At 34.4% G+C, this 15,516-nt stretch overlaps 2 long non-coding RNA genes across 2 annotated transcripts in view; one reads left to right on the top strand and one right to left on the bottom strand.

The window, feature by feature from the left end:
- Positions 1-15,516, top strand: part of LOC145526613 (uncharacterized) — a 106,179-nt gene that overhangs the window by 78,222 nt on the left and 12,441 nt on the right. The window lies entirely within an intron of this gene.
- LOC145526632 (uncharacterized) lies at positions 5,364-13,000 on the bottom strand. The gene is made up of 2 exons (XR_014069043.1): positions 12,549-13,000; positions 5,364-6,391 (listed from the first exon to the last, which is right to left on the bottom strand). It is a non-coding gene; the product is annotated as an uncharacterized LOC145526632 (long non-coding RNA).

Raw genomic sequence — 15,516 nt, 5'->3', positions numbered from 1 at the left:
AGGTTTAACAGTACTGTCACAAATGGCAAGGTCATTGTGTATGAACCCATATCCCATAATTTGTTAATCCATTCATCCATCAGTGGACATATGGGTTACTTCAATGTTTTGGGTGATTATAAATAATGCTGCAATGGGGTTGTAGGTATCTCTTCAATAATCTGATTTAAATTCCTTTAAATGTACACCTGAAGTGGGATTGCGAGTCATAAAGTAGTTATATTTTCAACTTTTTTAGAGAACTTCTATACTGATTCATAGTGGTTGCATCCATTTACATTTCAACCAACAGTGAAACAACACCCAGTTGTGGATGTGACTGGTGATGGAAGTAGAGTCCAATGCTGTAAAGAGCAATATTGCATACAAACCTGGAATGATATGTCCATGAATCATCAACATTTTAGGAATCAGCCAACTAAAATGGACTAGAATGGGTGAATTTGACTCAGATGACCATCAAAAAAAATCCAAAAAAGCAAAATGGTTGTCTGAGGAGGCCTTACAAATAGCTGTGAAAAGAAGAGAATCGAAAGGCAAAGGAGAAAAGGAAAGATATACCCATTTGAATGCAGAGTTCCAAAGAATAGAAAGGAGAGATAAGAAAGCCTAAGGGGAGGAGGACATGGGGAGGTAATAAAAGACGGTGCAGAGTTTTAGTTATACAAGATAAATAAGGCCTAGGGCTTTACTATACAGCGTAGAGCCTGTGTAACAATACTGCATTGTATACTTTTAAATTTTCTAAGAGGGTAGACCTTGTGTTATTGTTCTAATGATAATGATAATAGTAACAGTAATAACAATAATAATAGCAATGAATAAAGAGGGCAGGAGGAAACTTTTGAAAGTGTTAGATATATTTTGGTATAAAATGTGGTGATGGTTTTATGGATATACACTTATCTCTAAACTCATCAAATTGTATATATTAAATATGTACAATTTTTAAAGGCATCAATCATACCTCAAGTGGTTGAAAAAAGAAAATAAAATTGATTATGAAAAGTAACCTTTCCCTGCCAGAATCATAGGGGGATTTTTCTTAGCTCTGTTGCTTGAGAATCTGCTGAGTTTCCTGGAGGTGAAACCTGCAAGAGTGTAGGGTCACCCTAAGGCTATGGCCCCCAGGAGTTTTTCATCTTCAAGCTTTTCCACACTTAGTCTCTAGCAATTTGTCTATGTTATTATTTAAGTGTTCCTGTCACTGTGGCTTTAGCAGCATCTGCTCTAAGCAGATCTCAGCTGTGTTTCTCCTGGTTGAATGAACCATTTATTATTATGTAGTATTGCTATTTTTCTCCTAGTAATTTTCTTTGTTCATAAGTCCACTATGTCTGAAAATAATATAGCCAAGCATTCTCTTGATTATTTTTTACGTGGTGTATTTTTCCATTACTTTTAACCAACTAAATATGGTAAGTAAATTTTTTTATAGATTTCAAATAATTAGGGCAGTTTTTCAGATCTGCTTTGCCCTTCTCTGCCTTTAAACTGATATATTTAGACCGTTTATATATTTAAGGTAATTTTTGATATTTTAGGGTTTAAATATGCAACTCAATTACTTGTTTTCTGTTTATTCTTTCTGTATTTTCTTTGTTTCCCATTTCACCCCTTTACTTCTCTCTTTCCTGTGGATTACTTTTATTTTGAGTTATCTACAGTATTTGAGGATTTTTTCTTACAGTTTTTTTTAATTTATTGGTTTCCCTAGAAATTATGAGACATATATATAGCTTACCACTTTTTACTATCAACATTTTATTAGTACAAGGAATATAGAAGTCATTTTTACCTTCTACATTTTATGACATAGTTGTCTTTAATATTACCTTCAGATACATTTAGAACCACATCAGATAATGTTATAATACCTCTCTCATTAAAAAATACTCAAGGGGATAATTATAGTCTATTATGTCTGACCATACATTAATACTTACTCTTTCCATTCTGTTATTTTATTGTTATACTCCAAGTTTCCTTCTATTATTATTTCCTTTCTTTCTTTCTATAGAATTTTCTTTAGCATTTTGTTTATAGCAAATCTGCCTGTGGTTATCTCTTAGTTTTTTATGGTCAGTATTTTTATGGAGATTAACTATTTCTCCTTTTATGAAGGATATTTTATCTAGATAAAGAATTTGAGGTTGTTAGTTTTTCTTTTCAGCTGAAAAAAACTGGGCAACTTTCTTCTGTCCTCCATGATTTCTAATGAAATACAGTGCTGCCCTTCAAACTGTTATTTCCATAGAAGAAGCACATTATATCTTTTTGAATACTTTCAAAATTATGTTCTGTCTTTTATGTAGATGTAAAATGTTTTATTTTGATATGTCAGCGTATATTTTCTTTTAGATTTAGCTTCTTGGCCAGATTTCGAAAGATTTAAGTCTTTATTTCTTCAAGTAATTTTTCAGCCATCCACTCTTTCTATTTTTCTGAGATTCCAATGATACAAATATTATAACTTGTATAATTTGTAAATTATACAAATGTTATAACTGTTCAGAAATTCTTGAGTCTCTGTTCACTTATTTAAAAAGAGTGTATGTTCTCTTTGATGTTAAAATTAGATCATTTCTATTGTTCTGTTGTCACACTCAGTGACAATTTCCATTCATTTTCATTTTTTAAAAAAATAAACCCATCTAGTGAGTTGTTTTCTTTTTCTGAGATGTGTTATTTTTCAACTGATCCAAAAGGGTCTATAATTTCTTGTTGGAACATTTTTATCATAGATGCTTTAAAAGTCTTCCCAGATAACTTCATCATCTGTATCACTGCAATGCTGACACCTGTTGATTACTTTTCTCATTGAAGTTGAGGTGTTCCTGAATCTTAGTATGACAGATAATTTGAATTGTGTTCTGAACCTTTTGTGAGTTATTTATACTTTACTTTTTAGCAGACAGTACACCTGTTTAGGTTTATAATTCATGTCATGGGCTCAGTTTACATCCCATGATTCAAATAGCAAACTGATTTCAAAGCTTTTTCAGTGCTATTTTTGTATATACCACTCATGGACTTCCCTGCAATTCAAAATCTGGGCAATGTTACACCATGTGGTCCAGTTGTTGTGTTGATTCCGTTTGCTTCATGAATGTCCCAGAGTTTACACATAGATGCATCTGGCCTAACTGTGTGATGCCTCCCTGGATACATCTTAATTGTTTAGTTAGCAAGAATCCCAGTTCTCAACCCTATACACATTGCCTCACACTGCATTTACAGCCATAAAAGCTCATATCCTGTTATTTCACTGTAAAGGGACTCAATCCAGCTTATCTTTATCCAGGGAAATGAGATCAATAAAATATATCAGTATAAGTTTTAAGGAGAAAGTAGAAATATTATTATTTAGGTATGGGAAGGGAGTGATGTTTAAAGACCCTAGGAGGATTCTGAAAATATGGATGTAGCAGATCCACAGAATGATGTTTGGAAACATTGAGAGTGAAAGAAAGGGAGAGAGATGTTATCTAATTTAATCTTTACAATTTTGTGGAGATATTATAATTATAACTATGATTATATTTATAATTATGATCTTCTCATTTTAGAGACGACAAAAATATTGCTCAAAACAGTAAGTAATGGCTAGGTTTTGACAACACAAATGTATACCTATAATTCCAAATCTCATACCTTCCTAGGGTTTGTTGGATTTGGGGAGTTGATCAAGCTTTCAGGCATTGCAACCATAGCTTTTATTTACAATAATAGAAAAAATAAGTCTGAAACAGATACAGGGCCAGATTCTCTAACATTGTAGAATTCCAGAATAAGAAGTGAGGAGTTGGATCCACTGAAACATCTTAAATATGAGAGTGACTCAAAGCATCTGCTTAGCAAGACTGACCTGAAAACAGAGGGTAAGATAGATGTGAGCAATGACACAGACAAGAGTGCAGTTTGTGAAATATTGCAGACATCACTGGAATGTAGCTCTTATATGTTATCAGTATGTGGAATCCATTGGGATAGACCACTATTTTAGAAAAGGATTACAGATTTTATATAAAACACACTGTCTGTAATTATATAAATAGAGATTAAAATGATATGGATCACAGGTTCCCATTCTCTAGGACATATGATCATGTCCAGATGGTGTCAGAAATGCTCCCACAAGATAATCCAGAGATTAATTAACAGCTTTATGGAGGATTTACTTTTCCTTTTATCCTTAGAAATACCTGGTACTGGTCAAGGTTAGAGATAAGTCACATGGATAAATATCGATTTGCTATAATAAGTACAACTGGATATTTCTGATCCTAACATATGTTTCATTACTAATTTCTTAGTTCATTAATAATTGGGCTTAAATAACTTTTAAAGATGAGTAGCAAATAGGCTGTAATTATTTTGTTATCACCTATCATATAAAGATATGATCTGATGTTAATTACAGACAAGTCACAGTTTATTAAATATATTTAAAACTCAAAGCAAGAGTCGACAGAGAGATAGATGAGATAGGATAATACAGTTAGAATAAGTTAAGATGTCGTGGGAGAAAGGACCTGCTAATGGGTCCTAGGTTTTATAATGTTCAGGTGTTCTTTCTCTCTTTCTCTTGGCCACCAGATCCTTCCCTGCTGATTATTTGATTTGGAGAACCAGATTTGAAGTATGTGCAAAAGGCTTATAGACAAAATGTGCCAGGACCAATGACACACATTACTCTGTCAAAAAAATGCACAGGCAGCCAGCTTGCCAGTTAGTCTGCTTAATAACTGGGGGTGTTATCTGCCTTTTTTGGATAGAAGATACCTGGATCCATAATGGAACTATATTAGGTTTCACCAACGGGTTGTGGATGTAGGAATGAGATATCTCTCAGCCCATAAGATACATTTTTAATATATGGTATTTTTATCCCTTTTTACTTTATATGACACTTTTGTTTATTTCAGCATATAATTTATTTTTCCATCTTTAGTATGTCTTACAGATTATTATTTACTATTTATATTTAGTTCAAATTAAGGATTCTTCCTGTATCTCACATGCTGCTTGTTTACTCATTATATATATATGTGACATATTGTGAGTTTTAGCTATGTCTCATGGTAGATCTGCTTATTTACCTTGGCTTATCACTTCTTTTTTTTTTGGCTTATCACTTCTTATGAGTTATGTTCATGCTGTTTGTTTTCTTGTACTCTATGACAGAATTGAATATTTTTAAAATTATAAATAAAATTTGTGTTACAAAGCCTTATACTACTGCTAATATGACACCAATTTTAAGAACAGTTTTTTCAAATCATATATCTGCCCACTAAAATACATTAGATTGGTATAAACATAATTGTGCTTGCATATCATGATTTTTAAATCATTGTAACTAGGCTCAAACACATCTTTATTAATCAAAATAGTAACCATTATAACCAACACATTTTTGCCCATGAGAAATAAGTTTATTCCTGTAGCATAGAAATCTATGCTTCAGGATTTGACAAACTCTTGTAAAGCATTTTCTGCATCTTGCTGGTTGTGGAAGCATTTTCTCTGCAAAAATTTGTTGAGATGCTTGAAGAAGTGATAATCGATTGGTGAGCAGTCAGGTGAGTATGGCAGATGAGGCAAAATTTCATAGTCCAATTCGTTCAACTTTTGGAGCATTGGTTGTGCAACGTGTGGTTCAGTGTTGTTGTGGAGAAGAGTTGAGCCCTTTCTGTTGACCAAAGCTGGCTGTGATGTTTCAGTTTTCAGTGCATCTCATCAATTTGCTGGCTATACTTCTCAGATATAATGGTCTCACTGGAATTGAGGAAACTGTAGTGGATCAGATGGGCAGCAGATCACCAAACAGTGAGCATGACCTTTTTTTGGTGCAACTTTGGCTTTAGAAAGTGCTTTGGAGCTTCTTCTCAGTCCAACCACTGTGCAGGTTGTCTCTGGTTGTCATGTAAAATCCACTATTTGTCACATGTCACAATTTGATCAAGAAATAGCTCGTTGTTGTTGCATAGAATAAGAGAAGACAACCCTTCAAAATGATGATTTTCTGATTTCTGGTCGGCTCATGAGGCAACTACTACCTTTCCAATTTGCTTCAAATGCTGAATGACCATAGATTGGTCAATGTTGAGTTCTTCAGCAACTTCTCATGTAATTGTAAGAGGATCAGCTTCGATGATGGCTCTCAATTGGTCATTGTCAACTTCTGATGGCTGGTGACTGCACTGCTCATCTTCAAGACTCTCGTCTCCTTTGCAAAACTTCTTGAAATACCACTGCCTTGTATGTCCTTTAGCAGTTCCTGGTCCAAATGTATTGTTGATGTTGTGAGTTGTCTCTCCTGCTTAATGACCCATCTTGAACTCGAATAAAAAATCACTATTTTCTTGTCTAACATCATTTCCCTAGTCTAAAATAAATATAAAATAAACAGCAAGTAATAAGTCATTAGCAAAAAATATAAAGCAAGAAATGTACATTAAAATTATGTATAACATAACCACATTTACTTAAGAATGTATTCCAATATCACAAAGTGAATTTAAACAATGTAAAACCTCAATTATTTTTGCACCAATAATATAGGCATCTGAATCATTTATTTACAGCAAGTCCTGCTTTGATGTGAAGTTCCATCCATATTAAGCATCATTTCAGACAAAAAGTGTATGTCATATTTTTGATTAATGAAACATAGCAGTTACTGGTTTCACATGTCATAAGCTCTTTAAAAATATAATGAATATCCCATGTCATCAATAACACTTTATTTTTAGATTCTAAGATTGTACAGTCAGTCATTACACTTGGTCCATTGGCTAATGAAAAACAAAAGTAAAAAGTTGGAAGCCTAAGCTTCAAGAGATTGTAATATAAAACAAATGGCATGGCTGCAAAATGTTGAACTTACTCTGACATGTGCAGCTATATTTTACATACTGAGTCTGTCTGTCTCATTTTTTGTATTATCCCTTTATAATGCCTCATTCTCTTGGCATCCTCAACACAGTGAAATAATGACTGACAAAATATATTTGTATACCCAGTGTAACCATCTGTCAGTAGTGGCAAAATACAGACTTTTTAAAATGAGAAGAACTGGGAGATATTACTCCCCACAGATAAGAACAACTAAAAGATGGAATTCCAGAAGAAGAAAAACGATGCCAGCAGGTATAAGAAGGTATGGTAAACTAAAAATTGTGTTATCTAAACAATTAGACTGATAGAAATTTATGGTTGAAAATGTAAGACTCCAAATATGAGACAACCATACCACACAGGTAGGATGCTTTGAAACTATTTTGAAAAAATACATACATGATATTGAAAATATAACATTAAATGTGTTGAATCCATCCACAGATGTGCATAAATTAAAATTCTAGTTCTATTTATTTCATTTTTATTGAAGTATAGTTGATCTACAGTGTTGTGCCTATCTCTGCTATACAGCAAAGTGATTCAGAAATTATGGTTTTAAATGCTGATATTAGGAAAGAAGAAATTCCTAAAATCCATTACATAAGGAAGCATCTTGAGAAGCTAGGAAAAGGAGAGCAAAGAAAGTCAAATATAAGTTAAAAAAAAATAATGTCTCCTTTAGGAGAAATGGAAGACAAACAATAGAGCAGATTAAAAAATCGAGAAATTTAGTTTTAGAAAGTTAAAAGACAAGAAAAGAGGACATAAATTATCAGTATCAGAAATTAAAAAAAATTATTCATACAGATCCTATAGATATATTATGAACAAATCTACTCAAAGGATTCTGACAACTCAAATGAAATAAACTTCTTTTAAAAACACAACTAATCAAAAGATAATGCAATATAAACCAGAAAATCTGAGCACTACACTGTGCATTACAACAAAACTTCTCTCTCTGTCTCTCTCTCTCTCTTGCGCGCGCACACACACACACTTAAAGACCAGACGTGATGAATGTCCTAGTGAATTTCATCAAGCATTTAAAAAAGATATATCACCAATCTTTCACCAATTGTTTCAGAATATAAAGGATCAAGAGTCCAGAATAGCTCTAACACCAAAGCATATGAATGTCATTATAACATTATGAAGACACAGTGAGGTTTTAGTGATCCTGAAGTTTTTAAAAAATTTTTGACTATTATAAACAGTGCTACAAAACCAATACAATATTGTAAAGTGAAAAAATAGATAAATAAACTAATTTAAAAAAATTTGGATAATAAACAAACTGGTCAACTTAAGATGTGAGTAAGTAAATAATAAAGTTAAAAGTTTAAGTTTAACCCTTATTATAATATAAATAGAAAATGAAAATACTACCCAAGTTGGTAAAGAAGGAAAAATAGAGTGAGGAAACAATTTGAAAAGAATTCCAAACAATTTCAGAGGAATTTAATAGATAGAATATGTAGGTAGACAGATAGATAGATACGCATAACATAAAAAAAAAAGAAAGAAAGCATAAATTAGCACTGTAGAAACAAATCCAAATACATCAATAATCACAATCAATAAAAAGAAGAGCAACTCATCAATTAAAAGCCTATTGTCAGATATATTAAAATACTTAAGAATATGAAGTTTATATGAAATACACCTAAATTTAAGGTAGAGAAAGTTTAAAAACAAAAGAATAGAAAAATAAATGAGAAAATGCTAAACAAAAGAAGGCCAGTAAACGAAAGAAAAACTAGACAAAACATAATTTCTAACAGTATTTAAGACAAAAAGCACTGATAGAAAAATAGAGTTTCATTATTTATGGATAAAATGTTTTCATTTACTATGAAGAAATTCTAAAGTCACGCACTGATAACAAATATCTAAGATAAGTAAAGAAAAATTGAAATCAGCAAAATATCCTAAAACTGTATGATATGGCAACATACTTCTCTTAGCAACTGATAGACAAAGCACACAAAAAGATGAAGAATCATCTAGTCTGTATGTGTATAATACCATAATAAACAAATACATACTCTTTTCAAAACAAAGTCAAAGCAGATCTTGAGGATATTTTAATAATTTATATCATAGTGTATTCTCTGACTACATATGTAGTTAATCTATAAATGAATAATAGAATAGCAAACCCCAGCAAGTTAGAAAAAATAGAAAGTCAGAAATATACAAGTAGAAAAGTTTAATAAGATCACCTTAATAGCTCATATGTGAAAAAAGAAATCATAATGGACATTTTAAATGCTTATATTTAGTGATAGAAAAAATATTAAAGCTAAATTTGTATAAAGAAAGTGTGGCCTATTTAAAGGCAATGTGTAGCATTAAGCATTTTATGTTAAGAAAGAAGAAAGGCTAAAAAATGGGTATGTGACATCTAAAGTCAGCAAAATAAAAAAAAATAAAATTATAGTTAAGTGAAATAATGAGGATTAGTTAATATTATTGAAACGAGAAAAATGAAAGTTGATTTCAAAAGATCAATAAAGATTTTTTTTTATGAAAACTGGTAAAATTAGCCAAGCCACCGGCAAAGTGTATCAGAAAAAAACAAACAAAAACAGAGAGAGATGGGGAAAGAGAGAGAGAGAAGATATGAATGAGTAACAGTATGAGTGAAAAATGGAAATAAGACTACAGTAGCATACATGAGTAATAAAAACATAAGAAAATTAAGACCATTATGTCAATCAATTTTAAAGTGTGGGGAACATTACTTTTCTGTAAAATATAGCATACTAAAGCTGAATCAAGAGAGAAATCTCTTTGTCTTTATTTACATAGTCAATCAGTAGATGAACACCTTCTCACAATAAAAAGTTGAAGCCTAAGTGAATTTATAGGAAGTTCTATTAAACATTCATACAGATATCTTCAGAGAAGAGAAATAGTAGCACCCTGATTTGCAGCAGTGTATAAAAGTGTAATGCATCATGGACACTGTTGGTTTATTCTAGGAATACAATGTTTATTATATTAAACATATTTTGAAGTAATTAATCTCACAAATGCAGGACAAAAACTATGTCATCTAAGTAGTTACAGAAAATACGATAGTTGATAGTAGATGTTATCTTTTCATGAAAAAAAAATCACTTTTTGGTAAGGAGACATTTAGATGGAAGAAAACAGGCCTATAGAGTTTTAGGTTGGAGGAAGCCCAACAACATGTGCTAATAGTTCTGGCCATAATGACTCATAACTCTTACCTCCTTGCCTGCAAGGGTCGAAGACACACCACTGAAATACAGATGCATACCTGAAAAGAGTGTGGGTCTGAAAAGTGAAATTCCTAGAGACCTAAAAGAGGAAAGATGTGAAGGGAGGACAAGTGATTTTTATTAGAAAAAACAAAACACAAAATGAAACCACTTGATCATGAGGAAGGCAGAATCTAGGAAGAAATGAAAGTCCTGAGGTTGAAGAGTATAAAAAATTTGGGGAGGTAGAGAAGTTATAACGAATAAAGGCAGTGAGTGGCTTAACCTGTACATACTAGAGGTGGCAGTGTTGATAATACATCGTAGCGAAAATATTGGAATGGTAGAGATGCTGCTGCTGCTGCTGCGGCTGCTAAGTCGCTTCAGTCGTGTCTGACTCTGTGCGACCCCATAGATGGCAGCCCACCAGGCTCCGCCGTCCCTGGGATTCTCCAGGCAAGAATACTGGAGTGGGTTGCCATTTCCTTCTCCAATGCATGAAAGTGAAAAGTGAAAGTGAAGTCGCTCAGTCGTGTCTGACTCTTCGCAACCCCATGGACTGCAGCCTACCAGGCTCCTCTGTCCATGGGATTTTTCCAAGCAAGAGGACTGGAGTGGGTTGCCATTGCCTTCTCCTATGGTAGAGATGATGACTTCTCAAAGTGTGATCCACAAAATATCTATATCAGATTTACCTTGGGCAGCATTCAACACATATATACCACTACCCTCCGCTCCCTCTATTATGGCAGAGTCATAACCCTGGCCAAGAAGGATCCCAGGGAATGTCCTTTTTTTGGCGGGGGTGGGGGGTGGGGGGAATGTCCTTTTTTAACAGACATCCTGAGTGATGCTGAGATCCATAAAATTTTTATGAGCCTTGGCCTAGGTATTCCCAATGAAAGCCTATCTTTTCTTTTCGTCCATTCACATTTGAGGTGAAAAAATGGCCAATAATGTCAGAAACTTGAGAAAGGACAAATGGAGGTTATCCAGTTTCTTATATTATCCATTGACTTAAAGTTAAAAATTTTACTTTCTGTTCATTAAATCTGTTGACCTGTCTCTAGAGCTTAAAATTTATATATGGTCTGATATCACACTTCAGTTTTGTTTTTTTTTTAACAATTATTCACAGGGGTGTTCTTGTCTAGAAAATACCATGGACAGAGGAGCCTGGTAGGCTACTGTCCATGGGGTCGCAAAGAGTTGGACATGACTGAGTGACTTCACTTTCACTTTCACAGGGACAGGACGTACAAGTGTGGAATATTTATATAATTCATATTTCATAACATCTGGCCTGATTTTTTAAATAGTGGGAAGGTTAAATATAATAAAGATTTAGTATACTAAATTTACAGATTATACTGTATACTATATTTATAGATTATTTATTTATAGATTATTTAATAATCAAGAAAGCCTGAAGTTAAATGTTATTATCCATATAAAGTTTTTATTTGTAACACATCCTTTACAATTAATAGGAGAACATATAGATGAAAATGATAGGTATCTTTTTATTGGGAAGATAATTATTGTCCAGGAAACAAGTAATTTTAAATTCTAAGAGAAAAATAGCTATAGCTGTTAGTTAAGAACATCTTTGATTTAGTGTTTACAGGATAATGCAGCTGCCACAGCAGCTAATTTGCATTTATAGAAATTTAAAATACAGGTAAGAAAGAATGAGGATATCTCTGTTCCATTTCTGTCCTGGTCAGATTATGCCTGGAGTGATGTATGCCAATTCTAGAGCATTGGAGTGGGCATTCAAAAATCAGATGTTAAGGGCCATTCAATGGTACACTCCAGGAATATTCCATATTATAGATAAGATGTTAGGCAGAAAAAGAACAAAGACATAGTGTTTCAAGTAGTTTAAAGGCTGCTGTATGGAGATTATCCTATGTAGACTCAAGATGTAGAACCAGATCTTACTGTGTAGTATAGGAAAATGTATTTGATATCCTGTGATAAACCATAATAGAAAGGAATATTTAAAAAGAATGTATATAAATATATATGTGTATAACTGAATCACCTTTCTGTATGGCAGAAATTAACACAACACTGTAAAACAACTATACTTCAATAAAATACATTTTTTTTTAATAAAAGTAAAACGAGAGGTAAGGTGATAAAGTAATAACACAGATTACAGAACAGTTATCAAGATGGGGTGATTTGTGTTGGACAACAATGTCATCACTGGAAGTCTTCAGATATAGATGACCTTGGCAATTTAAAATATAACCCCCAAACCTATTGCGTGGTGGGTCTTGATTCCTTCCCCTTGAATCTAGGCTTTGTGACTGCTTGACTAAGTGGAATATGGAGAAAGAGAGGCCGTGGCAGTTGTTAGGCCCTGATCTTTAAGAAGCTGACAGCTTCTGCTTTTATACTTACTTTTGCAAGTCCTCTACCATGCTGTGCAGGAGCTGAAGCTATCTGTGGGGAACTCTACTCAGAGAAGAATTGACAGTCAGCAACAACTTTCAAGCCTTGTGATTGAACCATCTTGGAAACGGATCCTCCAGCCCTAATCTAGGTACCCAAGAATCCCCTCACATACTTTCCCTAGTATGCCTGTCACTAAAAAGGCAAGTTTTCTTTATGATTTATTTCAGTCTTAACCATCGTTTCATCTCAGGCGGCATCCTATGCTAAAGCTGACTCCTCCTATCTCTTAGTGTCTGGTCTGAGGCAATTCCTGGCATTTCCTTATTTCTTGGATGAGCAACTCTTACTCTAAATGTCTTCTCTCATGTGTCTCTTTGTTACTACTTAAACCTTGATGAAATTATGCTGGTTCTCTTTATTCATAATGTCTTCCAAGGCCCTGTCAGTTCAGTTCAGTTGCTCAGACATGTCCAACTCTTTGTGACCTCATGGATTGCATCCAGCACACCAGGCCTCCCTGTCCATCACCAACTCCCAGAGTTTCCTCAAACTCATGTCCATTGAGTCGGTGATGCCATCCAACTTTCTCATCCTCTGTCGTGCCCTTCTCCTCCCACCTTCAATCTTTCCAAGCATCAGGGTCTTTTCCAATGAGTCAGTTCTTCGCATGAGGTGGCCAAAGTATTGGAGTTTCAGCTTCAGTGTCAGTCCTTCCAATGAATATTCAGGCCTGATTTCCTTTAGGATGAACTGGTTGGATCTCCTTGCTGTCCAGGGGACTCTCAAGAGTCTTCTCCAACACCACAGTTCAAAAGCATCAATTTTTCGGCACTCAGCTTTCTTTATAGTCCAACTCTCACATCCATACATGACTACTGGAAAAACCATAGCCTTGACTAGATGGACTTTTGTTGCAAAGTAATGTCTCTGCTTTTTAATATGCTATCTAGGTTGGCCATAACTTTTCTTTCAAGGAATAAGCATCTTTTAATTTCATGGCTGCAGTCACCATCTGCAGTGATTTTGGAGCCCAGAAAAATAAAGTCGGCCACTCTTTCCACTGTTTCTCCATTTATTTCCCCTGAAGTGATGGGACCGGATGCCATGATCTCTGTTTTCTGAATGTTGAGCTTTAAGGCCCTGTCACATGCCTGTTATTCTTAGCTTTTACATAATTCAGTTTAAAAGATTCCCCTTTTCATTTTATATCTATTTCTTTTCCATAGAAACAGCCAGCCTTTGGCTCGCTTAAATGAATTTGTTGTTTGTTGTTGCTGAGTGGCTCAATCATGTCTGACTCTTTGCGACTCCATGGACTGTAGCCCACCAGGCTCCTCCGTCTATGGGATTTCCCAGGCAAGAATACTGGAGTGGGTTACCATTTTCTTCTCCAGGGGATCTTCTTGTCCCAGGGGTCGAACTCATGTCTACTCCATTGCAGGTGGACTCTTTACAGCCGAGCCATCAGGGAAGTGCTTAACCAAATGCAACCTGTCAAAAATTCCACTTAGTATAAATACTGGCATATGAAAATCTTTATCTATACAGTTCCTATTACTTTAACATCTTAAGCTTTGGTGTAGAGAGAGGGGAATATTTCATCTGAGGGTTTAATTTTCTCATAAAGGAACAATTCTTATACAGAGGTAGCATGGTTATGGTACTATAATCAGTGATTTATTAATTTTAAAATATAGTATGGTGTTATGGAAAGAAAATAGGCTCTGATTCAGACAGAACTTGGTTTAATTCTAGCTTTTCCACTTACTAGCTATATTGTTTCTGGATTTCTGTAAGTCTCAATTGCTTCACCCATAAATTACATAATCAATTTGTCAGATAAATGAAAACTGATTGAGATAATGTATCTGAAGCTTTGACTGCAGTTTGTAGGTCACTTGATATTGCCAGGAGAAATATCAGTAACCTCAGATATGCAGATGACACCACCCTTATGGCAGAAAGTGAAGAAGAACTAAAGAGCCTCTTGATGAAAGTGAAAGAGGAGAGTGAAAAAGTTGGCTTAAAGCTCAACGTTCAGAAAACTAAGATCCTGACATCTGGTCCCATCACTTCATGGGAAGTAGATGGGGAAACAGTGGAAACAGTGTCAGACTTTATTTTGGGGGGCTCCAAAATCACTGCTGATGGTAATTGCAGCCATGAAATTAAAAGACGCTTACTCCTTAGAAGGAAGGTTATGGCCAACCTAGATAGCATATTTAAAAGCAGAGACATTACTTTGCCAACAAAGGTCTGTCTAGTCAAGGCTATGGTTTTTCCAGTGGTCATGTATGGATGTGAGAGTTGGATGGTGAAGAAAGCTGAGCGCCACAGAATTGATGCTTTTGAACTGTAGTGTTGGAGAAGACTCTTGAGAGTCTCTTGGACTGCAAGGAGATCCAATCAATCCATCCTAAAGGAGATCAATCCTGGGTGTTCATTGGAAGGACTGATGTTGAAGCTGAAACTCCAATACTTTGGGCACCTCATGCGAAGAGTTGACTCATTGGAAAAGACCCTAATGCTGGGTAGGATTGGGGGCAGGAGGAAAAGGGGATGACAGAGGATGAGATGGTTGGATGGCATCACTGACTTGATGGACATGGGTTTGGGTAGACTCCGGGAGTTGGTGATGGACAGGGAGGCCTGGCGTGCTGCAATTCATGGGGTCACAAATAGTTGGACATGACTGAGCGACTGAACTGAACTGAACTGATATTTTAACTATCACAATAAGTCTATCACCATTAGCTAAAGCTGGGACAATTTGATATGGAAAGTTATATAAAACATCATCATGTTTATTTAAAATAAAGTTATTAATTCTGATGTGAAATGTTGAGATGACTGAGAGATGGGTAGAGAATGAAAAATCTTGAGAAACTTCTCATTTTAACACTTTTATAAGGGAATTTGGACTCCAATAACTTGGTGTGTTTAATAAAGAGTTTTAGAAAATCACAGATATAGA

This window comes from Giraffa tippelskirchi, chromosome 2, assembly GCF_054371585.1.
Source record: "Giraffa tippelskirchi isolate mGirTip1 chromosome 2, T2T-mGirTip1v1.2.pri, whole genome shotgun sequence".
Taxonomy (NCBI): Eukaryota; Metazoa; Chordata; class Mammalia; order Artiodactyla; family Giraffidae; genus Giraffa; species Giraffa tippelskirchi.
Note: the sequence above shows the minus strand (reverse complement) of the source record. Positions and strands in the feature narration are given on the sequence as shown.